We start from the raw sequence: 25,502 nt of genomic DNA on the forward strand, positions 1-25,502 counted from the left end.
AGTAGCATAAAAATAGATAAACAACACGTAAAAGATAACACGAAGATTTCTTAAAACTGCTTCGTTGATAGCAAAATGTACGAAAAGTCTTAGTAGTGAACCAAGAGAAAGAGTTTCATAGTTTGGGAAACATCATACTGCCTACCGGCTCTGCTGGCAGCGTTAGTTGGCGAATGTCGTCAGACGAGCGTGGCATACTTTTCGTTACTCGTATCCGTTTGTATTATCAACACAAGCCAGGAAATCTCCATCCGGCTTCACGTTCTTACATCTGCGCGTTGCTATTTATTTCTGTCATAGGCAGCTGCAGAGCACTGCTCCTAAAGGAAAAAAAAGTTGGAAATAATTTTTTACTTTACTGTCAGCCAACTAAAAATGGGAGAGAAAGTTTCATTTTAAATTCACTTGGGCTTGCTGCAAGTACTACAGTACTGTACCACAAGAATCAGTAGTGTAAATAAGAAAACGTTACTGAAGTTACTATTCTGCTAACTTAAATCCTACACTCATGAGCAACATTTTTACCTTCTCTACACTCCCGTACATTGCGCTCATACAAATCTTTAACTGAAGACTTTGGCTGAATGACTGGTATGTATTTGTCCTGTGCTTCCATTTGTTTACTGACAACTCCAGCAAGTGGACAAGTTACATTATCCCGGTTACCTGCATTGTGCGCTAGTAACGGGGGTCAGAATCAGTTTGTTATAATGTTTTTAATAACGTCATGTTTATATGAATGGTGAAACGTAATATATTTTTGAACAGGTCTTCAGGAAATGTAAATTGCCGAATAGAAAATGTAGGATGCTATTTAAAAAGTGAGTTACTCATGTTAATACACTCCTGGAAATTGAAATAAGAACACCGTGAATTCATTGACCCAGGAAGGGGAAACTTTATTGACACATTCCTGGGGTCAGGTACATCACATGATCACACTGACAGAACCACAGGCACATAGACACAGGCAACAGAGCATGCACAATGTCGGCACTAGTACAGTGTATATCCACCTTTCGCAACAATGCAGGCTGCTATTCTCCCATGGAGACGATCATAGAGATGCTGGATGTAGTCCTGTGGAACGGCTTGCCATACCATTTCCACCTGGCGCCTCAGTTGGACCAGCGTTCGTGCTGGACGTGCAGACCGCGTGAGACGACGCTTCATCCAGTCCCAAACATGCTCAATGGGGGACAGATCCGGAGATCTTGCTGGCCAGGGTAGTTGACTTACACCTTCTAGAGCACGTTGGGTGGCACGGGATACATGCGGACGTGCATTGTCCTGTTGGAACAGCACGTTCCCTTGGCGGTCTAGGAATGGTAGAACGATGGGTTCGATGACGGTTTGGATGTACCGTGCACTATTCAGTGTCCCCTCGACGATCACCAGTGATGTACGGCCGGTGTAGGAGATCGCTCCCCACACCATGATGCCGGGTGTTGGCCCTGTGTGCCTCGGTCGTATGCAGTCCTGATTGTGGCGCTCACCTGCACGGCGCCAAACACGCATACGACCATCATTGGCACCAAGGCAGAAGCGACTCTCATCGCTGAAGACGACACGTCTCCATTCGTCCCTCCATTCACGCCTGTCGCGACACCACTGGAGGCGGGCTGCACGATGTTGGGGCGTGAGCGGAAGACGGCCTAACGGTGTGCGGGACCGTAGCCCAGCTTCATGGAGACGGTTGCGAATGGTCCTCGCCGATACCCCAGGAGTAACAGTGTCCCTAATTTGCTGGGAAGTGGCGGTGCGGTCCCCTACGGCACTGCGTAGGATCCTACGGTCTTGGCGTGCATCCGTGCGTCGCTGCGGTCCGGTCCCAGGTCGACGGGCACGTGCACCTTCCGCCGACCACTGGCGACAACATCGATGTACTGTGGAGACCTCACGCCCCACGTGTTGAGCAATTCGGCGGTACGTCCACCCGGCCTCCCGCATGCCCACCATACGCCCTCGCTCAAAGTCCGTCAACTGCACATACGGTTCACGTCAACGCTGTCGCGGCATGCTACCAGTGTTAAAGACTGCAATGGAGCTCCGTATGCCACGGCAAACTGGCTGACACTGACGGCGGCGGTGCACAAATGCTGCGCAGCTAGCGCCATTCGACGGCCAACACCGCGGTTCCTGGTGTGTCCGCTGTGCCGTGCGTGTGATCATTGCTTGTACAGCCCTCTCGCAGTGTCCGGAGCAAGTATGGTGGGTCTGACACACCGGTGTCAATGTGTTCTTTTTTCCATTTCCAGGAGTGTACCTTCGTAACGAATAAATTTACAAAAAAGGCAATCGTGCTGGTTTATGTCCCCGTGACAGCTAAACGAGTTTCGCTGCATACATTTTTTTGATTTTGCTCCTGGATAAAGAGTTACATGGGGTGTTTGAGATAGACGCCCGGTATAGAATCGAACTTACGCTGATGAGCCAAAGCGTTATGACGACTGCCCACGCAGTAAGTAAACAATGAAAGCGGAAGAGAGACTGATGGGCAGTTACTATAGTGAAGAGACTGGCCTCAAATGCGGGAATCCACTGATAAAAGCGGTTTTGACAAAGGGCACATTGTTGTGGAGCTGCGGCTGGAAACAAGAATCTCTGAAACGACTAAGCTGGTCGCCTGTTGTCTTACTGCTGCCGTGAGCACCTATTGAAAGTGGCTGAAGGATGGTGAAATAACGAGTAGGCCGTGCGGTATTGGGCGACCACGTCTCATCACAAAACATACAGCTCGGAGGATTCCCCACTGTCTAATCCTTGATAGATAGCGATCTGTCGCAAATCTGACGACACAGTACATCACTGGTGCAGGCACAAGTGCTTCGCAGCACATCGTTCAAACGCTACTGTTGAAGACGGGGCTCCACATCACACGACCCCTTCGTGTTCCTGTGTTGACCCGACGACGTCGTCAGTTAAGATTGCAGTGGGCACAATCTAACTGAGTTCCCACCATGAATCAGTAGAAACGTGACGCCTGTCGAATGAACCGCGTTTCCTGTTACACCTTACACCTTACACCTTACACGATATCATCCAGGCAAATGGCTGCACGAAACATGAACCATACCACAGATGCAGGCCGTTGATGGCAGAATTATGCTATGGGGTACACTGAGTTGGGCTTTCATGGTATCTGCAATGTGTAACACGCCCGGGGTACAAATGGGTGGGGTACCTTAAACTGGTTGTCGTTTCGACCGTGCGCCCTGTCCACACCACGTAGCTGATGACCCCGCGGCGGTCCTACTGTTCTGCTCCACACTGCTGCTGGCTTGCCTGAAATTATGTATCTAAATATGTAAGTGGGTTTAGGGGAGCCACTCAACGTCAAACACAACACTGTCCTACGTCTGGTATGAACATTTATATTCTGAGACAATAAGAAATCACAGGCTGCACTGTTTACATTCTCCTACGTCTGGTATGAACATTTATATTCTGAGACGATAAGAAATCACAGGCTGCACTGTTTATATTCTCCTACGTCTGGTATGAACATTTATATTCTGAGACGATAAGAAATCACAGGCTGCACTGTTTACATTCTAAGTCATAAGTGTTTATCCTAATTAATGTACGATTAACAGTCCACAATATCACACTGACGAGCGTACGCGTAACCGAACACGGCGCGGATGATTGTTGATGATGCGGAAACCGAATAATCGAACGAAAGTTCTTACACTCACCACACATACACAGATATTTGGTACCAGTCCTCCTTGACACTAGTAATAAATTTTAACACTGTTCACAAAGTTAAATTTACGGTTCACAGTTCTCAATTGTACCAATTGTACAAGCGTGCGTGTAACCGTCGCTGTGCGGTTGATTGTTGATGCGGAACGCGATGACCGAACGCACGTTCTGACGCTACAAGACACTGGCATTTAAATGCTCTCTTTTGTGGTAAATAGTATTACTGATTCACATTAGTTCATTTTGTGAGACCGAACACGGAGCGGATGACTGATGACCGGTGCGACACGCAACGAGAGGACACACAAATACGTTATCGGCTGCCCTGCTCATTTTTAATTACATCTTGACGCACTTTCCTCTGAATCGCTTCCATATTACATCAGTTTACTGTAACAGCACTTGTAGCAACACTTCAACTTCCATATTAACAATGCTTCTTACATGCAGAGCTACCCACAACACAACACACCAGTTCCGTGTTCCGCGCTCGACTCTGCAGACGCGGCTGCCCGCAAAGATACTCCGCAGCCAACTCAGCGATATGACAGTACGCTTACAAATGGTAATCGGAGGCATCATGACAGTAGTAAACTACGTGAACTTTATTCCGGACCACATGCATCTCATCATGCTTGAAGTCTCCACGTACGGTGTTGATAACTTCCATCAGAAGTAGTGTTGTAGGTCAGAATCGTCAAATGGTTCAAATGGCTCTGAGCAGCGGATGTCATCAGTCCCCTAGATCTTAGAACTACTTAAACCAAAATAACCTAAGGACGTCACACACATCCATGCCCGAGGCAGAATTCGAACCTGCGACTGTAGCGGTTGCACGGTTCCGGACTGAAGCGCCTAGAACCGCTCGGCCACTCAGGCCGGCTCAGAATCATCCTATAGTGCTTTGAGGAGCAAATGTAGCTGATCTCTATCCACTGGAACACCTATCAGGCGTCAGCTGCGTGCCCGTAAACCACCATCCCTCAATTTGTGGGAATTGCTTAATCTGTGCGTAAACGTCTGGTGCTAAATACTTCTGGAATCCTGTCAAGGACTTGTAGAATCCACGCTAAGCAGACTCTCTGTTGTACTTTGTTTAGAAAGTGGAACAACACGCTATTAAACACGTGTTTTGGCTTATTGGCACATGTCATCATGTCCAGTGCTCTTTCTTCATTTGGACGGTTTAAGTAGACTTTCGACTATAGGATTACATCCTTATAGACCTGTGATTTCAGCATCCGTACGTCTACAACAAAGGGCTGCTAGTAATCGCTTACATTCGCCTCTGGGTTTGGTTACTTGTAGACAATCTTACCCCACTCTTAGATGACCCCTCATTGATGAACATCAAGAGACAGTACACTTGCCATTGCAATCCCGCACTATAACTGTCCATAGAAATGAACCGCCAGGCAACAAATTCTGGTAAATAACTCTGGTAATACATCGGAACACATTAATAAGTATCGATGTGATCAGCGACATCCATCACCAATGCCTTATGCAGCTGGGATATTTGAGCAGTGCACATTCTAATCAATCCCTAGATTATACAGATTGACTGTGCACAGTCTGTAATAAACGATCCTTGAGAGGATAAGGAGTGAAAAGGTCACGTGGACATAAGACCGGAAATACAACGGCTATCCAGAACGTAAAATAGTTTTGAAATAAAAAATTAACAATAAGGGAAAACCAAACTTTATTATATACATCTTAAAGGTACATCTCAAGCTGTTTTTTTACATAATCGCTGCTCTAATTGAGGATTTATCATACCGTGGCAGAAGTTTTTCACTACCGTCTCTATAGAAATCTACTGCCTGCGAATGCAGCCACTGCTTAACACCGGAATGCAGTTCAGCGTCAATATGGAAGTCTCGTATAGTGAGCTATGTGTTCATTGCTGAGAAGAGGTGGTAGTTCACTTGGCCCAAAATCCGGGCTGTATGGTGGATGATCAAATATATCCCATCCAAAACCCTGCAGGAGTTCTCGGATACGATTGGTCGTGTGTGGACTGACCGTGAAAAAACAACACTTTTGCTCTAAGTTTTCCCCGGCGCTTGTTTTGTATCACCCTTGCCTTAACTTTGTCAGTGTTTGACAGTACCTCGCTGAGTTAACTGTTGTGCCACGTTCAAGGAAATAAATGATAACCCCTCCCTAAGAGTCCGAAAACACAGTAGCTATGATCTTTCATGGTTACAGCGTTTGGAACCATTTCATTGGCTTCTTGGGACAATTTGTGTGTCCCCGCTCAGTCGGCTGCCTTTTTGTTTCACAACCGACATGCTTCACCCAAATCTCGCCCCATTTACGATACTACGGATAACTTTGTTACCATTATTCCAGTTACCTTCGAGGAAGGTCCGTGCTGCAGCCAGGTTTTCTGTGGTCTTCCGTTAGGATACTGTGAACCCTCGTAGCACAAAATGTCTGGTAACCAAGCTGCTCGCCACAATTTTAAACATCAAACTCCGTGGCATATGGTGAAAGGCTGCGAAGGTTCTGTAATTGTCGATTTCCACGAGTTTTTTCGTTGATTTTCATCACCAGTTGGTCAGTCACAAGGCTAAACCTACCACTGTGGTCCTCATCGTGAACACTGGTACGGCATTTTCTAAAATCAATACACCGTTGCCTCAGTCGGCTTTCACTCATTATTCCTTTTCACCACACATCACAAAGGTAGCTACAAATTTCAGTTGGTTTGCAGGTTTTTGACAATAGAAGCCTAGACTCCAACTCGGGACCTTTGCCTTTCGCGGGCAAGTGCTCTCTCTCTCTCTCTCTTCTTTTTTAAGTCCCATTTTGTTCGTTTTTGTTCGTTGCATCTGCTCGGGGCGGACGCCACAAGACAGCCGTTTTTAAGTTCATCGTTGATCCACTAACTCAGGTTTTTTATTACAGAGGGCAGCTAACCCTCTGACCGAACACCCTGAGCTACCGTGCCTCCATCGTCTGAGCTACCCAAGCACGACTCACGCCCCGTCCTCACAGGTTTACTTCTGCCAGTGTCTCGTCTCCTATCTTCTAAACTTCACAGAAGCTCTCCTGCGAACCTTGCAGAACTAGCACTCCTGGAATCTGCCAGAAAGTTTCATATCAGTGCACACTCTGCTGCAGAGTGAAAATATAATAAAAGCCTACTCACAGAACGCATCTCACAAGTGGTGGGATTTTCTATTGCAGCGCACATTTTAAAACGTCACAGAAAGTAAAATAGCGGAGACACAGACCATACTGATGGGCACTGATTATAGGAAAGTTATGGCACTAAGATGGCGACTGTAGTCCCGTCCATCGCCGCGACCATCTTTCTGGATAGATCTCGTATAAGCCAACGGAGGTACGTCCACTTGAAGGTGGATTAAAAAAAAAAAAAAAAAAAAAAAAAACACCGAATCGGAAGTGTAGGTTTCCAGAGACTGAAAACACACATTAGAACATACCAGGCAAGTGGGAATGTTGTGTCAGAACTATTGTTTTCGATCTTCAGCTCCACACTCAAATGGGTAGCGAGTTGGAGTAATATCGCACAGTAGCCACATGGTTCTTCGTACCACCAAAGGCACGTCTTCCAGTAGTGGAGGCCGTGTCACCTGCAGGAAGTACAGATACACCTCGCCTATGACGTGTTGTGGAGGGTGACTGCCTCCACGAAGCTTTCGCCAATAATCCTCGCCCACACACTGATGCTTAATCGAAGCTGATGTTTCACTGCCACTTTGTCCTGCGGGTTCTCCATGGCCCACAAAGTAGGTGTTGTGTACCAAGATGCTGGAACTTAGGAAAGTGGGGAGCTATTCATTGAACTTTGGTGCCTGTTTAAACACAACATATTTACTGTAAACACATAAATACAAAATTTTCAAGTTCAAATGGTTCAAATGGCTCTAAGCACTATGGGACTTGACATCTGAGGTCATCAGTCCCCTAGAACTTAGAAGTACTTAAACCTAACTAACCTAAGGACATCACACACATCCATGCCCGAGGCAGGATTCGAACCTGCGACCGTAGCGGTCGCGCGGTTCCACGTTGAAGCGCCTAGAATCGCTCGGCCGCAGCGGCCGGCAAAATTTTCAAATTCAAGCAATCTAATAAATACTGATACAATTATTCCAGAATCATAACTGGATGTGAACTTTGTGTATATAGTCAACGTTCACACTTTTTAAAGCCGTAAAAGATGGCCGTTGCAATTCTCTACGTCCCACGTGTGTTATGGGCTCACATCGCCTAAGCAAATATCTGCAGCAGGTAGGTTTACATGAGCACACAATGTTCAGGATGATCAGGATCATTACAAGTCACATCCATGAAAACGATATGCGCTCAAATGCACAACTCACTGTCACACTCTATTCAGTTCTCCTCGTGAACTCATACCTTTCAAATGAAAATTATCCCTTAAATGAAAGTAAATATTTTTTCTAATCCCCAGATGAGGTTTACCTTAGCACAATCCAATAAATTTATCTTCAGAGACAGAAAACAGAAAAGAATGGATAGATTAGCAATGCACTGATGCAGTTAGATCTCGCCTTAGAGTCAAGTTTCTAACAGCTCAATAGTTTCAACTCAAAGATTATCGGTGTCCAAATATATGTTTTATTAGTGTGACATCGTTAAAATAGACAAAAACTTTAGTCATGCAGAAGTTTTTGAAGGATTAGATGAAGTTTATCAAGATGGTACGTATAGTAGATGTCTTCTCGAATATTGTCGCTGATAGATTGGCCTGTATAGCTAAATGTCACCGCATTACATTACATCGGTTCCAAGATGACGTGACCTTTTGATACATGCCCAAACTACAGTACAGTACGTGAGCTGAATTAGACTAAAATTCAGCATATTATGGAGAGCCCAATGCATCAGCATTATTGGAGTTCGACACTTCTGAGAAACACAGTTTTGCAACACCTCAAAGCACAATATTCACAAAAGCTTCTACTTTACGCTTACTCCACAAGCTGTAAAGAAAGTATTACTACGGAATTGCACCGGAGTAAAACCACTTTCACAGAACATCCATGAAACTATCTTCCGCCAAGAGACCTGTTGATATCACGGTTGACTTAGCATACAACAAGCCAACCAGGGCCCCAAAGCCACGGCTTGGATAGGGCGCGAATCACACGCTGACGCGATAGCCGCAACATGTCCGTCGACTCCGGCCCGTAACTGTCACTCTTCACTTCCTTCTTCGCGCTCGCTACATAAACACCCCGCTCGCCAGCGGTGCTTCATGACTCGCAGGAGGAAGAAGTGTCAATCTGAATTGGCATACCAACCACGGCACAATTGCGAAGCTTAACCACACCACCCTTCTTAAAGGTAGCCTCATCTATGAAGAGGGTGGATGACAGAAACTGCAGCATCGTGGTGAGCCGCATGACGAACCAGTGACAAAACCGTTGCCATGGAGATAAGTCCATAGGTAATAATCCCTGCACTCGGTGTAAGTGATATGGACAGTAGCAGTTGTCATAGACAATGTTTCACATAGTCACCTAGATTACTCTATGCTGGTGGGTCACCTGCCTGGTGCTGATACCGTGGTCACCGTCAAAGTTCTTTTATCTCCATTTTTAAGTGAAACACATTTAACCTCTTTTGCTCCTCTTCCTCCTCCTCTCACAGACCGTTTCCTTCAGTTTGTCCTCATTTAGGAAAGTCAGTCTGTATTATGTTTTTAGGTGATCTCAAACTAATCAACTTTCAGGTCGTATCAATAATCTGTCACAGATTGGCTGAGAGAATCTTCATAAACTCAGATACGGAAATTAATCTGTTATGCGGATTGTATAACGAGAAAGATTTGACCCTCGTAAATGAGTGGTGGGTGTTGGTTCTTACAGAATTATTAAAGTTTATTAACCAGATGGGGTTTACTATCTACTGAATTGAAAGTCTTGATCCGAAATGCCTTCAATTTCATTCACTCTTCGCGAGACCAGACATGAAGAAAGGGAAAGTCTACACATCAGTACGACTAGCAAAGATACAAAACAAACAAAAACAATGGCAACCGTTGAACATAGGCACGATTTAACTGTATATTAGGCCGTCTTAAAAAGGTCCACAAGGTATAGGTGGGATGAGAGTGACCACCGTACCATAACGTCTTTCTCTAAAATTAAGCCAGCCGCTGTGGCCGAGCGGTTCCAGGCGCTTCAGCCCGGAACCCCGGTGCTGCTACGGTTGCAGGTCCGAATCCTGCCTCAGGCATGGATGAGTGTGATGTCCTTAGATGAGTTAGGTTTAAGTAGTGCTAAGTCTAGGAGACTGATGACCTCAGATGTAAAGTCCCATAGTGCTTAGAGCTATTTGAATCATCTAAAATTAATAATAATCGCTGGACGCACAATGATAGGTCTGATCGAGACAGGAAACAAGGTGTAGACTCCACATCCAAATGCCTGAACGCACTTACTCATGGCTGAGTCCTCCACTTTGAGACCAGAAACTGAATCACGTTGCGTAACCATGTTTACTACGAAATGAATCGTAAACATCTAAGGGTAATTTTTCCATGATAGCCCACACAGCAACCTCCTAGTGGGATGGGTATAATAATTTGGAGAGAGAAGGGGTGGAGGAGTTGGACAGTGAGAGGGGGGAGGGTGGCTCAAGGAGCAGATGGACAGAAAGAGGGGGAGGAGCAGATGGCCAAAGAGAGAGGGGAGGAGAAAATGGACAGAGAGAGGGGTAGGAGGAGATAAACAAAGAGTGGGGATAGAAGATGTGGACAGTGAAGGAGGAGACGAGGAGGTGGACCGAGTGAAGGGGAGGAAGAGGTGTACAGAGAGAGGGGCAAGGAGGGGATGGACTAATAGAGGAGTAGAATAAATACATACCCGAGCAACTTCAGGTGCTCAGCTAATATTTAATATTTCAGTCCAACTGAATCAGCTCTCAAAAGAGATTCGCAATTCAGCAACACACGTTTGGTATATCTGCTTGTCCCAAGAGGAAACGCCATCAAGAAGGTAAAATTCATTTACGGTAATAAATTCCGTGGTCACTCAAAAGAAATCACAAATACTGCAGAATCTGCGTAGTGCGAGTCTGAGATTTTACATTGAAACTGATTCATTGGTAGGCTTCAGGGATAGTTCAAAGTGTCCTGAGTTGCTGAGATCAAGATAAATAATACTATTAAACATTCAAAATGTCATCATGTTTAATTTCGTAAGTTACTTAGAGCCACTGATGACTGTCGAGCCATCTAACCCTGTTGTAAACTGTGAACTTTCACGGCCGGAAACATCACACGTATTAATACTTTCCGGGCTATTATGCGCTGCTCTGACGAATTTCTTATTGAAACGTATCGTTTCATCCTCGACCGCGAAGGATATCTTCAAGGGGGACTGTAGCTTTTTCGACGGTCCGATGTACTCCGTTGCTAGCTACTGACTAATGCAAAATTCCGTTTCCGCATCAATCCGCTCAGAGGCTTGACGTCACATGTTTCGAATACTCGAGCGCGATTGGTGGCTGTCAGCTGCTGCCATCACTTATTGCTATCACCTCACGGTGGAGGGCTGGTACACACCTTCTTCAGCACCGGATTCCAGATACCGCTTACTTTGATACTCTCGTCCTTTCTACTAGAATTATTGGGGAGTTTAGCACTCTCCCTGTGCTGAAAAAGATCTGCACCAGTCTTCGACCGTGGTGTGATAGCGATAGCAGATGACGGCAGCAGCCACCTGCCAATTGCGCTTGAGTATTCAAAAGATGTGACGTCACGCCTCTGCGCGAGAGAAAGCAGAAACGGGATTTTTCTTGCATCGAACTTTTGCAGAAGCTAAAACCCCGTTAAAGATGTCCTCCGTATTCGAGGACGAGACGTTGGGTTTCAAGAAGAAATTCAGCAGACTACGGCATAATATGCCGGAATATGTTATTAGGTGCCACCTTATCCTCGTCACGAATTGCAGTTGTGTGTTCAGCTGCAGCGACAGAGAGAGAAGAAGGCAAGTATCGAGACAATTACTGTAACCTCTCCAGCGCCAGCTCATGGGTAGCGGCTACAGGCATAACAAGGTTTTTGGTGGCATTTCTTCTGTTCCAGCGTAAAGTCAAGCGTCGGAACGCTGGTTGGGAACGTTAGAGCAGAGAAGGCTGTGAAGAAGACGTCAGCCAATTGCAAGCGGACCGATCCTTCTGTAGGACGATAACCCGACGGCAGCGCCCTCGACACGAGGACATCAGCGCCGCGCCTCCTGGCAGCGGTCCAGTTGAAGACTAGCCGTTCTAAGAGTTCTACAGCAGCGAGTTCAAGAATAGCATCTGGTCATTTCGCTTGTACTATGTAGCATTGTCTATACTGAATAGATTTCTTAGTTTGCCTGTCATCCTTTGCCTGCGACATATCTGTATTTTACGAAGTTAAGTACCGTAATCATTTCCTTTACGAGGTGCATTCAAGTTCTAAGGACTCCGATTTTTTTTCTCCGGACTGGAAAGAGATAGAAACATGTCCATTGTTTTAAAATGAGGCCGCGTTCATTGTCAATACGTCCCAGAGATGTCAGCACCGTAGGGCAGGTGGAATTTTACCGCCAGCGGCGAGAATGAGAACTGTTTTAAATACTTAAAATGGCGACGTTTTCCTTACTTGAACAGCGTGCAATCATTCGTTTTCTGAATTTGCGTGGTGTGAAACCAATTGAAATTCATCGACAGTTGAAGGAGACATGTGGTGATGGAGTTGTGGATGTGTCGAAAGTGCGTTCATGGGTGTGACAGTTTAATGAAGGCAGATCATCGTGTGACAACAAACCGAAACAACCTCGGGCTCGCACAAGCCGGTCTGACGACATGATCGAGAAAGTGGAGAGAATTGTTTTGGGGGATCGCCGAATGACTGTTGAACAGATCGCCTCCAGAGTTTGCATTTCTGTGGGTTCTGTGCACACAATCCTGCATGACGACCTGAAAATGCGAAAAGTGTCATCCAGGTGGGTGCCACGAACGCTGGCGGACGACCACATGGCTGCCCGTGTGGCATGTTGCCAAGCAATGTTGACGCGCAACGATAGCATGAATGGGACTTTCTTTTCGTCGGTTGTGACAATGGATGAGACGTGGATGCCATTTTTCAATCCAGAAACAAAGCGCCAGTCAGCTCAATGGAAGCACACAGATTCACCGCCACCAAAAAAATTTCGGCTAACCGCCAGTGCTGAAAAAATGATGGTGTCCATGTTCTGGGACAGCGAGGGCGTAATCCTTACCCATTGCGTTCCATAGGGCACTACGGTAACAGGTGCATCCTACGAAAATGTTTTGAAGAACAAATTCCTTCCTGCACTGCAACAAAAACGTCCGGGAAGGGCTGCGCGTGTGCTGTTTCACCAAGACAACGCACCTGCACATCGAGTTTACGTTACGCAACAGTTTCTTCGTGATAACAACTTTGCAGTGATTCCTCACGCTCCCTACTCACCTGACCTGGCTCGCAGTGACTTTTGGCTTTTTCCAACAATGAAAGACACTCTCCGTGGCCGCACATTCACCAGCCGTGCTGCTATTGCCTCAGCGATTTTCCAGTGGTCAAAACAGACTCCTAAAGAAGCCTTCGCCGCTGCCATGGAGTCATGGCGTCAGCGTTGTGAAAAATGTGTACGTCTGCAGGGCGATTACGTCGAGAAGTAACGCCAGTTTCATCGATTTCGGGTGAGTAGTTAATTAGAAAAAAAATCGGACTCCTTAGAACTTGAATGCGCCTCGTACATCATTAATACGATTTGCTTGAATTGTTGTCTAACGATCCGAGAAAGCAGGTTTCCTAGGTACCCCATATTTGACGAGTAGGCAGGAAACATTTTTGAGTGTAGTGGCTGCTGTCAGAGGAGACCCTAGCCCGAGAAGAAGAGGTGCATCGCAACCCGCACCGAAGACCGAACGCGCGATCCCACACTACCACACTAATGAAATTTTGCCGTATCTTGCTGGACACGGCTATGACAATATCTAATGGACGTTTAGAACTTTTATATTAAAGCTGTACAGCATTCTTTTTCTACAAAAAGCAACATAATTGAAAAAAAATTAAACAAAAAAAGACGAAAGATGTGTACAAATTTACAAAATGAACTGAGCAGTGATCAAAACTGTAAAATTGATGAGAATGATGAAACAGAAAAACCACATCAGACATACCGAAGTTTCTCATTTTCAAACAATTTAATTTCAGTACTTCCGAATTTATGAACAGCACTTATTATTGATCAAGCATTGCCACTCGCAGTACCATGCAGAGTAAGATCCTCTGCTATGTTACAAATGACAAAAAATTGCCTCAGGTGATGTTTTTACTGAGTATACAATGGAATCTTTGATTAGTGAAATCAAATGAGCGTATGGTATTGTTGGTCGGGAATCCCCATCCCGAAAAGTTTGGCCGCCAAGTGCAAATCTTATTTCCATCGACGCCGCATTGGGCGACTTGGGTGCCGGAGATGAAGATGAAATGATGATGAGGACGACACAACAACCAGTCCACGAGCGGAGAAAATCTCCAAACCGGCCAGGAATCGAACCCGGGTCTGCTGCGTGGGAGGCAAGCACATAACTACCCAGCTAAGCAGTCGGACCTTGATTAGTGTTCAAACAGTATCTATATTCAAACCAGTGATACTGACAAGAAATTTCCGTATGTTAAAACTCTGGATGCAGATTTCCTGCAAGTATTTCTTTGATCTTAAAAATTGAATTACTATTTGTTTGTTTTAGTGTCGTGTGTGTGACAATAAGCGAAGATCTTACAAAATGTGCTTTTGTGTAAGTCCTGAAGCAAAGTTGAACTGTGGTATCACATATCGATACCACCCTACTCGTGTCTTTAAGTTGCCAACGGAATTGAAACTTTCTGTCAGACGCCGATAGCCTTCGTGCAGGATCTGGCGGACCAAATGGTGCGTGCCCGCTGAGCCACGGCTCCAGCGGCTCCGTACCACGAGTGCCCTCTGCTGCCGCCGTATAGGATGGCCAGCGGCAGACACACAACCCACTTACACTTGGAACCTCTTCACTATCGCACTATCATTTGAGCTTTGTACAGCGAGCATCTTCCTTGTTGACACTGACTGCTGGACTATATTTCTAGCTGTATTATTTGTAAAGATCCTTAGCATGGATGGAGGAACACAAGCAAATCTTATATGTACTGTGACAACTTGTTTGTTAATCATTTCTGCTCCTGTCCAGCCTTCCTATGACGATAGTTGGCGTACAGCTCTGTAGCCCACCTCTCCTTACTGTTGTGTAAGAAGTACACAACAGATGACTCAGTAATGTCTTGAATCTCAGGGCTCAATTAGCTAGTCAACCCGTCGTCAACATCAGTTAGCTAGTGGTCGTACCACGCCGATGGACAGGCTAATGCTGTCTCTGTCAGCTGTATTGCCCCAGCTTGCTAACCCCGAACGATTCTATTACTTTACTAGGTATGAAACTGCATGGGCGCCGTAGCGCAAGTTCTAGATCTCACATCACGCAGGTCGCTGCTAAACTAGCTACGATCACCATCTGCGTGCATGTAGGAACTGGCTCTGTGATCTAGGTAATCACTGTCTACGACTGTTCAAAACGATGCTCGAAAGGTCAGTGCCAACAGCAGCTGCGATTAGCAGACGCATTCGGCAGACCAGTGAAAGGCGACCGTAATGGCAGAACGGGCGCGGTGAACTTTAGCCGCGGCACCGGCAGGGAAGGGAGGGAACACACGGTGCGAGAGCGTGACGGCCGATGGGCGCGCGCTCCTGCCTGCCTGCCGCTGCTCCAGTTGGCGTCGGCCGGCCTTACACAACCCGGCGGCGGCGGCTGTCACTGGAGAAAGGGAAGGCCGCTGGAGCGGGAGCTGGAACGGCCGCGCCCCGCGGCCCTCAGACGCGGACGCCGCCTCTTCCTCCCGCGTCCGCCCGCAGCCGCACCCAGCCGGCGCTTGCCAACGCGCCGGGCTGGCGCGCGGCCAGGCCGCTACCGTGCTGAACACACGCGCCGCTGTCGTAAACTGCTGCAGCAGTCATGAGCCTCGTCTGTTTACGAAACACGCCTCTGTAGCCGAGGTCGCTGACGCACGCCTGCGCGGTGGCGCTCGGTTTGCAGGTACCCGGTTCCAATTCTGATGGGGGAAGAATTTCCCTCCGTTCGAACAGGCCTCGGAAGCCCCCATGGGACCGACCGACCGCCGAGTCATCGTCAGCCGATGTCCATCGACATCTACATGGCTACTCTGCAAATCACATTTAAGTGCCTGGCAGAGGGTTCATCGAACCAGTTTCACAATAGTTCTCTGTTATTCCACTCTCTAACAGCGCGTGCAAAAACGAGTACCTGAATCGTTCCGTGCGAGCTCTGATTTCCCTTATCTTATTATGTCGTGTCGTGTGACTACGGCCTCCCGTCGGGTAGACGGTTCGCAGGGTGCAAGTCTTTCGATTTGACGCCACTTCGGCGACTTGCGCGTCGATGGGGATGAAATGATGATGATTAGGACAACACGGCACCCAGTCTCTGAGGGGAGAAAATCTCCGACCCAGCCGGGAATCGAACTCGGACCCTTAGGATTGACATTCTGTCGCGCTGTCCATTCAGCTACCGGAGGCGGACATCGTATAATGATGATCGTTTCTTCCTACGTAGGTCGCCGTCAGCAAAATATTTTCACTTTCTGAGGATTAAGTTTGTGATTAAAATTTCGTGAGAAGATCCTGCCGCAACGAAAAACGCCTTTGTGTTAATGATGTCCACCCCAAATCCTCTATAATGTCCTTGACATCCTCTCCCCTGTTTATTGATAACACAAAACGACCTGTCCTTCTTTGAACTTTCTCGATGTACTTCGTTAATCCAACCTTGTAATGTGCTCCAAAAAACTGACAAGCGTACTGTAGGCAGTCTCTTTAATAGATCTGTTACATCGTCTAAGTGTCGTCTTTGGTTTGCCTTATGGTTCAAATGGCTCTGAGCACTATTTGACTTAACATCTGAGGTCATCAGTCCCCTAGACTCAGAACTACTTAAACCTAACTAACCTGAGGACATCACACACATCCATGCCCTAGCCAGGATTCGAACCTGCGACAGTAGTGGTCGCGCGGTTTGCCTTACTCACATTTTCTATGTGTTCTTTCCAATGTAAGTTGATCGTAATTGTAATTCCTAGATATTTAGTTGAATTTACGGCCTTCAGATTTCACTGATTTATCGTGTAACCGAAGTTGGGCGTCACTACAGGCGGATATGGAGGGGTATGCTCCGATCTCCCCGCCGTTAGCAGTTTTCGTGACAGGAGCCGCTAATTCTCAGTGAATTAACTCCTCCATTGGCTTCACAAGAGCTGAGTGCAGCCCGCTTGCCAAAAACGATCGCCACACCCTGACGGCCACCCATTCAAGTGCTAGCCAAACTTTACAGCACTAATGTTCGACGACGGGAACTGGTGTTGCCGTGGCAGAAAGGCCAATATTTGGCTTTCGCGGGGAAGGGATGTGGTAACTTAAACTTGCTGATAGTCTGGATGGAATTCTAAACTTCTTCACAGAGTCTCATGAGGGGTAATAAGTGAGACTTTTGATGGCGATTCATTCATCGAATGGGCAACCCCCTTCATGCTATTTCACCGGAATCGCTTATGTGCCTGCACCTTCTCCCTTCTCCCATTAGCATACAACATCACTCTACATGTGCACATCATTTCCAACTCCTGAGATTTGTGGGAAAACTTCCTACTGTTCAGTCAAATAACCCAATAGAGTGAAAAGGAGCCAAAGATTGTGTCTTTAATGTCCAAACTGAGGTATCAAAGTCATGGGACAGAACATATACAGATGGCGGTAGTATCGCGTACACAAAGCATAAAAGGGTAATGCACTGGCGGAACTGTATTTGCATCCATGTATCCGATGTGATTGTGGCCGCACGACAGGAATTAACAGAATTTGAACGTGAACGTGGAACGTAATTGGAGCAAGTCGTTAGGGAATTCAATATTCCGAGGTCCACAGTGTCAAGTGTGTGCCGACAAAGCCAAATTTCGGACATTACGTCTCACCACCTACAAGGCAGTGGCCGACGGCCTTCATTTAACGACCGAGAGCCGCTGCGTTTGCGTAGAGTTGTCAGTGCTAACAGACAAGCAACACTGCGTGAAATAACCACAGAAATCAATGTCGGACGTACGACGAACGCATCCGTTAGGACAGGGAGGCGAAATCTGGCGTTAATGGACTATGGCAGCAGACGACCGACGCGAGAGCCCTTGCTGTAAGTGCGACATCACCTGCAGTGCCTCTCCTGGACTCGTTACCATCTCGGTCTACATCTACATCTACATATCGTGCCACTCGCGGATCGCGAGAGGGAAAAAAAGATTGTCTAAACGCCTCAGTACGAGCTCTAATTTCCCTTATCTTTGAACGGTGATCATTGCGCGATTTGAAAATTGGTGGTAACGATATATGCTCTACATGCTCGGCGAAGATCGGATTTCGGAATTTAGTGAGCAGCTCCTTCCGTCTAGCGCGTCGTCTATCTGCAAGTGTGTCCCACTTCAAACTTTCTATGATATTTGCAACACTCGCGATGGGTAAATGTAACAGTCACGAATCTTGCCGCTCTTCTTTGGACATTCTCAGTCTCTTGAATCAGACCCGACTGGTAAGGGTCCCAAAGAGACAAACAATACTCTAAGACTGGACGAACTAACGTATTGTAAGCAATTTCATTTGTTGAAGGATTGCATCGCTTCAGGATTCTACCAATAAACCGCAATCTTGAGTTCGTCTTGCCCGTTACTTGTACGCTCCTGGAAATTGAAATAAGAACACCGTGAATTCATTGTCCCAGGAAGGGGAAACTTTATTGACACATTCCTAGGGTCAGATACATCACATGATCACACTGACAGAACCACAGGCACATAGACACAGGCAACAGAGCATGCACAATGTCGGCACTAGTACAGTGTATATCCACCTTTCGCAGCAATGCAGGCTGCTATTCTCCCATGGAGACGATCGTAGAGATGCTGGATGTAGTCCTGTGGAACGGCTTGCCATGCCATTTCCACCTGGCGCCTCAGTTGGACCAGCGTTCGTGCTGGACGTGCAGACCGCGTGAGACGACGCTTCATCCAGTCCCAAACATGCTCAATGGGGGACAGATCCGGAGATCTTGCTGGCCAGGGTAGTTGACTTACACCTTCTAGAGCACGTTGGGTGGCACGCGATACGTGCGGACGTGCATTGTCCTGTTGGAACAGCAAGTTCCCTTGCCGGTCTAGGAATGGTAGAACGATGGGTTCGATGACGGTTTGGATGTACCGTTCACTATTCAGTGTCCCCTCGACGATCACCAGTGGTGTACGGCCAGTGTAGGAGATCGCTCCCCACACCATGATGCCGGGTGTTGGCCCTGTGTGCCTCGGTCGTATGCAGTCCTGATTGTGGCGCTCACCTGCACGGCGCCAAACACGCATACGACCATCATTGGCACCAAGGCAGAAGCGACTCTCATCGCTGAAGACGACACGTCTCCATTCGTCCCTCCATTCACGCCTGTCGCGACACCACTGGAGGCGGGCTGCACGATGTTGGGGCGTGAGCGGAAGACGGCCTAACGGTGTGCGGGACCGTAGCCCAGCTTCATGGAGACGGTTGCGAATGGTCCTCGCCGATACCCCAGGAGCAACAGTGTCCCTAATTTGCTGGGAAGTGGCGGTGCGGTCCCCTACGGCACTGCGTAGGATCCTACGGTCTTGGCGTGCATCCGTGCGTCGCTGCGATCCGGTCCCAGGTCGACGGGCACGTGCACCTTCCGCCGACCACTGGCGACAACATCGATGTACTGTGGAGACCTCACGCCCCACGTGTTGAGCAATTCGGCGGTACGTCCACCCGGCCTCCCGTATGCCCACTATACGCCCTCGCTCAAAGTCCGTCAACTGCACATACGGTTCACGTCCACGCTGTCGCGGCATGCTACCAGTGTTAAAGACTGCGATGGAGCTCCGTATGCCACGGCAAACTGGCTGACACTGACGGCGGCGGTGCACAAATGCTGCGCAGCTAGCGCCATTCGACGGCCAACACCGCGGTTCCTGGTGTGTCCGCTGTGCCGTGCGTGTGATCATTGCTTGTACAGCCCTCTCGCAGTGTCCGGAGCAAGTATGGTGGGTCTGACACACCGGTGTCAATGTGTTCTTTTTTCCATTTCCAGGAGTGTATAATCTGATCGTTCCATCTGAAATCATTTCGAATAGTTACACCCAGATACTTGACGGATGTTACCACTTCCAAAGACTGGACATTTATTTTGAACTCGTACATCAATGGGGATTTTCGCCTTGTTACACGCAGTAGGCTACACTTACTAATATTGAGAGATAACTGCCAGTCATTACACGACGCATTTATTTTCTGCAAATCCTTATTGATTTGTTCACAACTTTCGTGTGATACTACTTTCCTGTAGACTACAGCATCATCGGCAAACAGTCTAATGCCGCTGTCAGTACCATCAACCAGATCGTTTATGTAAATCGTAAAAAACAGCGGAGCTATTACGCTGCCCTGGGGCACATCTCAAGTTACTCTTGTTTCTTTTGAAGTCACCCCGTTCAGGACGACATACTGCTCTCTGTCTGTTAGAAAACTTTCTATCCAATCGCATATGTCATTGGATAGACCGTAAGCGCACACTTTTTGGAGCAAGCGACAGTGCGCAACTGAGTCCAACGCCTTTCGAAAGTCGAGAAATATGGCATCAGCCTGGGAGCCGGTATCTAGAGCCTGTTGTATATCATGCACAAAGAGGGCCAGCTGTGTCTCGCATGACCGCTGTTTCATAAAACCGTGCTGGTTTCTGCAGATGAGCTTCTCAGAGTCTAGAAAGGTCATTATGTCTGAACACAAAATATGTTCCATAATTCTACAACAAATTGATGTCACCTTTTTATAAATTACTACTACCTGGGCCTTCTTCCAGTCCCGTGGATCTTTCCGCTCTTCCAATGATCTGTGATAGATGATGGATAAGAATGGTGCTATATCTGTGGCATAGTCAAGATATAATCTTATGGGAATACAGTCTGGGCCAGATGCCTTCCTGGCGTCTAAGGATCTTAACTGTTTTACAATCCCAGATACACTAAACACTATGTCAGCCATCCTCTCATTTGTTCGATAAATGAAAGGGGGAATGGTGCTGCAGTCCTCTACTGTAAACGAGTTTTTGAAAGCTAGATTTAGAATTTCGGTCTTCTGTTTATCATCATCCGTTACATTACCCAAACTGTCAGCAAGAGAAGGTATTGAATTACTTGTAGCGTTCATAGATTTTACGTACGACGAAAATTTATTGTTTTTTTTTAGAATCTGCAGATAAAATATTGCTTTCAAATTCATTAAAGGAATCTCTCATTGACATTTTGATAGCTGCTTTCATTTCGCATAATTTCTGTTTGTCAGCGGGGCAGTGACTACGTTTAAAACGACCGTGCAAAATTCTATGCTTTCTCGGAAAATTGCTAACATGTTTGTTGTACCAAGGTGGATCCTTTCCCTCCCCTATATTTTTGCTAGGCATATACTTCTCTAGCACGTGGTGGACAATACCTTTAAATTCCGACCAAAGATGCTCAATATCTTTGTGTCCTGCGGTGAATGCTTTGAGCTGACTATGAAGATATTCATTAATGAAACTTATTTGCTTTCCCAAACAAGAAAATTCTACAATGTTTCTTTGGTTTCTTTCGCAACTTCCACTGACATAGAAGCCACAACGAAATTACGGTCGCTAATACCTCCTGCTAGATTGACCTCCTCAAAAAGATCAGGTCTGTTTGTCGCCAGGATATCTTAATATGTTACCGTCCCTAGTTTCTTTTTTAACCAGTTGCTCAAGGTTGTATGTTGAGAGCGCTCATAGAATAACTTCGCACGAGTCTCTCTTTCTGCCCCCTGTGATAAGCGTGTGATTTTCCCAGTAAATGGATCAGATTAAAGTCTCCACGTACAGTATAACTAATGGATAATTTGGATATTTGTTTCCTATGTACTCAAGACTTTTCCTGATACGTTCTGCGACGTTTTTTGCGGATGTTGGTGGTCTATAAAAACATCCTAATACAATGGTTAATCCTTGTCTGATTGACAGCTTTATCCAGACTATTTCACAGTCCGACCAAGTATCGATCTCAACTGCGTTTCAACAGCTTTTAACTGCAATGAACACACCACCTCCCATAGCATCAGTCCTATCCTTCCTAAACATCGTCCAATCCGAGTTCAAAATTTCACTGCTATTCATGTCTGGTTTCAACCAGCTTTCGGTATCTAATACCATATTGGCATTGCTACTGTTTATTTCGGAGAGTAACTCGGGGATCTTGCTATAGAAACTTCGATAATTTACTAACATGAGTTGTAGCATATTTAAAAGCTTTGGAATGACCTGTTTAGGCGAACTAACAATTTTTACAGTTGGCACACCCACATCAGTGTCATGAACTGGTAATTTTTCACGCCAACGGTTTGTTTCCTGTGTGGGGGTGGGGCCTAATCTAAAAAACCCAAGTGCACGCCATAAGTATTGTGCTATCCATGTAGCTGCTTCCTGTGCGTAGTTTTAAAAATGGTTTCAATGGCTCTGAGCACTATGGGACTTAACATCTGAGGTCATCAGTCCCTTAGAACTTAGAATAACTTAACCTAACTATCCTAAGTATATCACACACATTCATGCCCGAGGCAGGACTCTAACCTGCGACCGTAGCAGTCGCGCGGTTCCGGGCTGAAGTGCCTAGAACCGCTCGGTCGGTGTATAATGCATCCCTGATCTATCGAGGGGCGTCCTACAACCTTCCACCCCATAGCGTAGATCGAGGAATCTACAACCATTTTCTTCACAGAGTCGATGTAGCCTCTGGTTTAGATTCTCCTCTCGACTCCAAACCAGAAGACTCCGATCCACCCTGGGTACGATAATTCAGATCGTCAGCTTGTCTTCCGCTCCTCGAGAGATGGAGGCCGCATTCGCCGATTTAGCCAGCCGTCGAAAGGACCCAAAGATTTCCTCGGAACCCCGCCGACAGGCATCGTTGGTGCCGACAAGTGCAACAATCTGCAGCTGGCTGCACCCCGCTCGCTCGATAGCGGCCAGAAGAACCTCTTCCATTCCGGACAAGTCCTCTCCGGAAGCACACTGTGTGAACGTAGGACTTATTCACCGCCCTAGCCACTATGTTCCTGAGGGCCTCCATGACCCGCCTAACGTTGGAGCTCCCAATAACTAACAAACCCCTGCCCCCCCCCCCCTCCCACCGACTTAGACGACTGGAAAACCGTAGTCCGGTCAGATGAGTACCGATTTCAGCTGGTAAGAGCTGATGGTAGAGTTCGAGAGTGGCGCAGACCAAGTTGTCAACAACGAACTGTGCAAGCTAGTGGTGGAATGGACTGGGTCCTCTGGTCCAATTCAACCGATCATTGACTCGAAACGGTTACTTTCGGCTACTTGGAGACAATCTGCAGTTATTCATGGACTACATGATACCAAACAAGAATGGAAACTTCACGGATGACAATGCGCCATGTCACCGGGCCACAATTGTTCGCAGTTGATTTGAAGAACATTCTGGAGTATTCGAGAGAATGATTTGCTCACCCACCAAATATTTATGTAACATAATCGAAAGGTCAGTTCGTGTACAAAAATCTGCGCCGGCAACACTTTCGCAATTATTGATGTCTGTGAGGCACCGTGGGTCAATATTTCTGCAGGGGACTTCCAACAACTATTTGAGTCCAAGCCAGGTCAAGTTGCTGCGCTACGCCGGGCACAAGAATGTCCGACACGATATTAGGAGGTATCCCATGAATTTTGACACCTCTATGTACACAGTAAAATTTCGTTTCATGCATTAGTGTTTTCTTAATAACTGAATGGAAAATGTTTTTTGCACTGCCCCTGTAATTACCTGTTTAATTACCATTTTAAATTTGAAGGAATTTCAGATCCATCGCGTTTGGAGTAAAAGCCTAGAAAAGATGAATTGATGAATTTCAGTCTTTGGGACGGTTCCAGACGACAGCATTTGACAGTCATTAGCAGAGGGTGTAATAATCTCTCAAACCGCATCAGAATTCGCTGTAAGTACAATGACAGTTAGGCAGGAGATAAAAAAACTCGGATTTCATTGTCGAGCGGCTGCTCATAAGCCACGCATCACGCCGGTAAATGCCAAACGACGCTTCGCTTGGCGTAAGGAGCGTAAACATTGGACGATTGAACAGTGGAAAAATGTTGAGTGGAGTGAGGAATCAGTACGCAATGTGCCGATCTGCTGGCAGAGTGTGGGTATAGCGAATGCACGTTTAACGTCATCTGACAGCGTGTGTAGTGCCAACACTAAAATTCGGAGGCGGTGGTGTTATGGTGTGGTCGTGTTTTTCATGGAGGGGCATGCACCCCTTGTTGTTTTGCGTGGAACTATCACAGCATAGGCGTACATTGATGTTTTAAGCACCTTCTTGCTTCCCACTGTTGGAGAGCAATTCAGGGATGGCGATTACATCTTTCAACACGATCAAGCGTCTGTTCATAATGCACAGCTTGTGGCAGGGTAATGGGGTGGCCTGCACAGAGTCCTGACCTGAGTCCTATAGAACACCTTTGGGATGTTTTGGAACGCCTAGTTCGTACCAAGCCTCACCGACCACCATACCTTTCCTCAGTGCAGCACTCCGTGAAGAATGGGCTGCCATTCCCCAAGAATCCTTCCAGCACCTAATAGAACGTATGCCTGCGAAAGGGAAAGCTATCATCAAGGCCAAGGGTGGGCCAACACCATATTGAATTCCAGCATTACCGATGGAGGGCGCCATGAACCTATAAGTAATTTTGAGCCAGGTGTCCGGATACTTCTGATCACATAGTGTATTTACGGAAGTATGGACTATTAAAATCCGAGCTCAGGAAAATCAGTCTGTGTTCCAGTTACATACTGGAACACGGAAGGCAATACTGACTCTACGACTTATTTAAGAAGACAGGCTAAGGAAAGGCAAACCTAGGTTTATTTCTTTTCTAGATTTGGTGAAAGCGTTTGAAAATATTGACTGGCAAACATTGTTTGAAATTCTGAAGATAGCTGGGGTAAAACACAGAGAGCGAATGACTATTTACAACTTGTATGCAAACCAGATGACAGTCAGAGGCGGAAAGGGATGAAAGAGAAGTAGTGTTTGAGAAGGGAGTGACAAAGGGTTGTAGCCTTTTCTTATTGTTATTCGATGTGTACATCCAGCAAGCAGTATAGCGAACCAAAGAAAAATTTGGATTAGGAATTGAAGTCCAGGGAGAGGAAATAAAAACTTAGAGGTTTGTCGATGACATTGATATTGTGTCAGAGTTAGCGAAAGACTTGAAAATAATGTTGAATGTAATGTCTAGTGTCTTTGAAGGATGATATAAGATTAACATCAACAACAGCAAACAAAGATAATGGATTGTAGTCGAATTAAATCAGGCGATGCTGGGGTAAGAAAATTAGGAAATGAGTCGCCAAAAGCAATACATGAGTTTTGCTATTCGGACAGTAAAATAACTGACGATGGCCGAAGTAGAGAGGATATAAAATGTAGACTCGCAACGATAAGAAAGCGGTTCTGAAGAACAGAGATTTGTTAGCAGCGAAAATAAATTCAAGTGTCAGGAGGTCTTTCCTGAAGGCATTTGTCTGGTTTGTAGCCTTTTACGGAACT

The sequence above is a fragment of the Schistocerca cancellata genome, chromosome 5 (assembly GCF_023864275.1).
Source record: "Schistocerca cancellata isolate TAMUIC-IGC-003103 chromosome 5, iqSchCanc2.1, whole genome shotgun sequence".
In the NCBI taxonomy this organism is placed as follows: domain Eukaryota; kingdom Metazoa; phylum Arthropoda; class Insecta; order Orthoptera; family Acrididae; genus Schistocerca; species Schistocerca cancellata.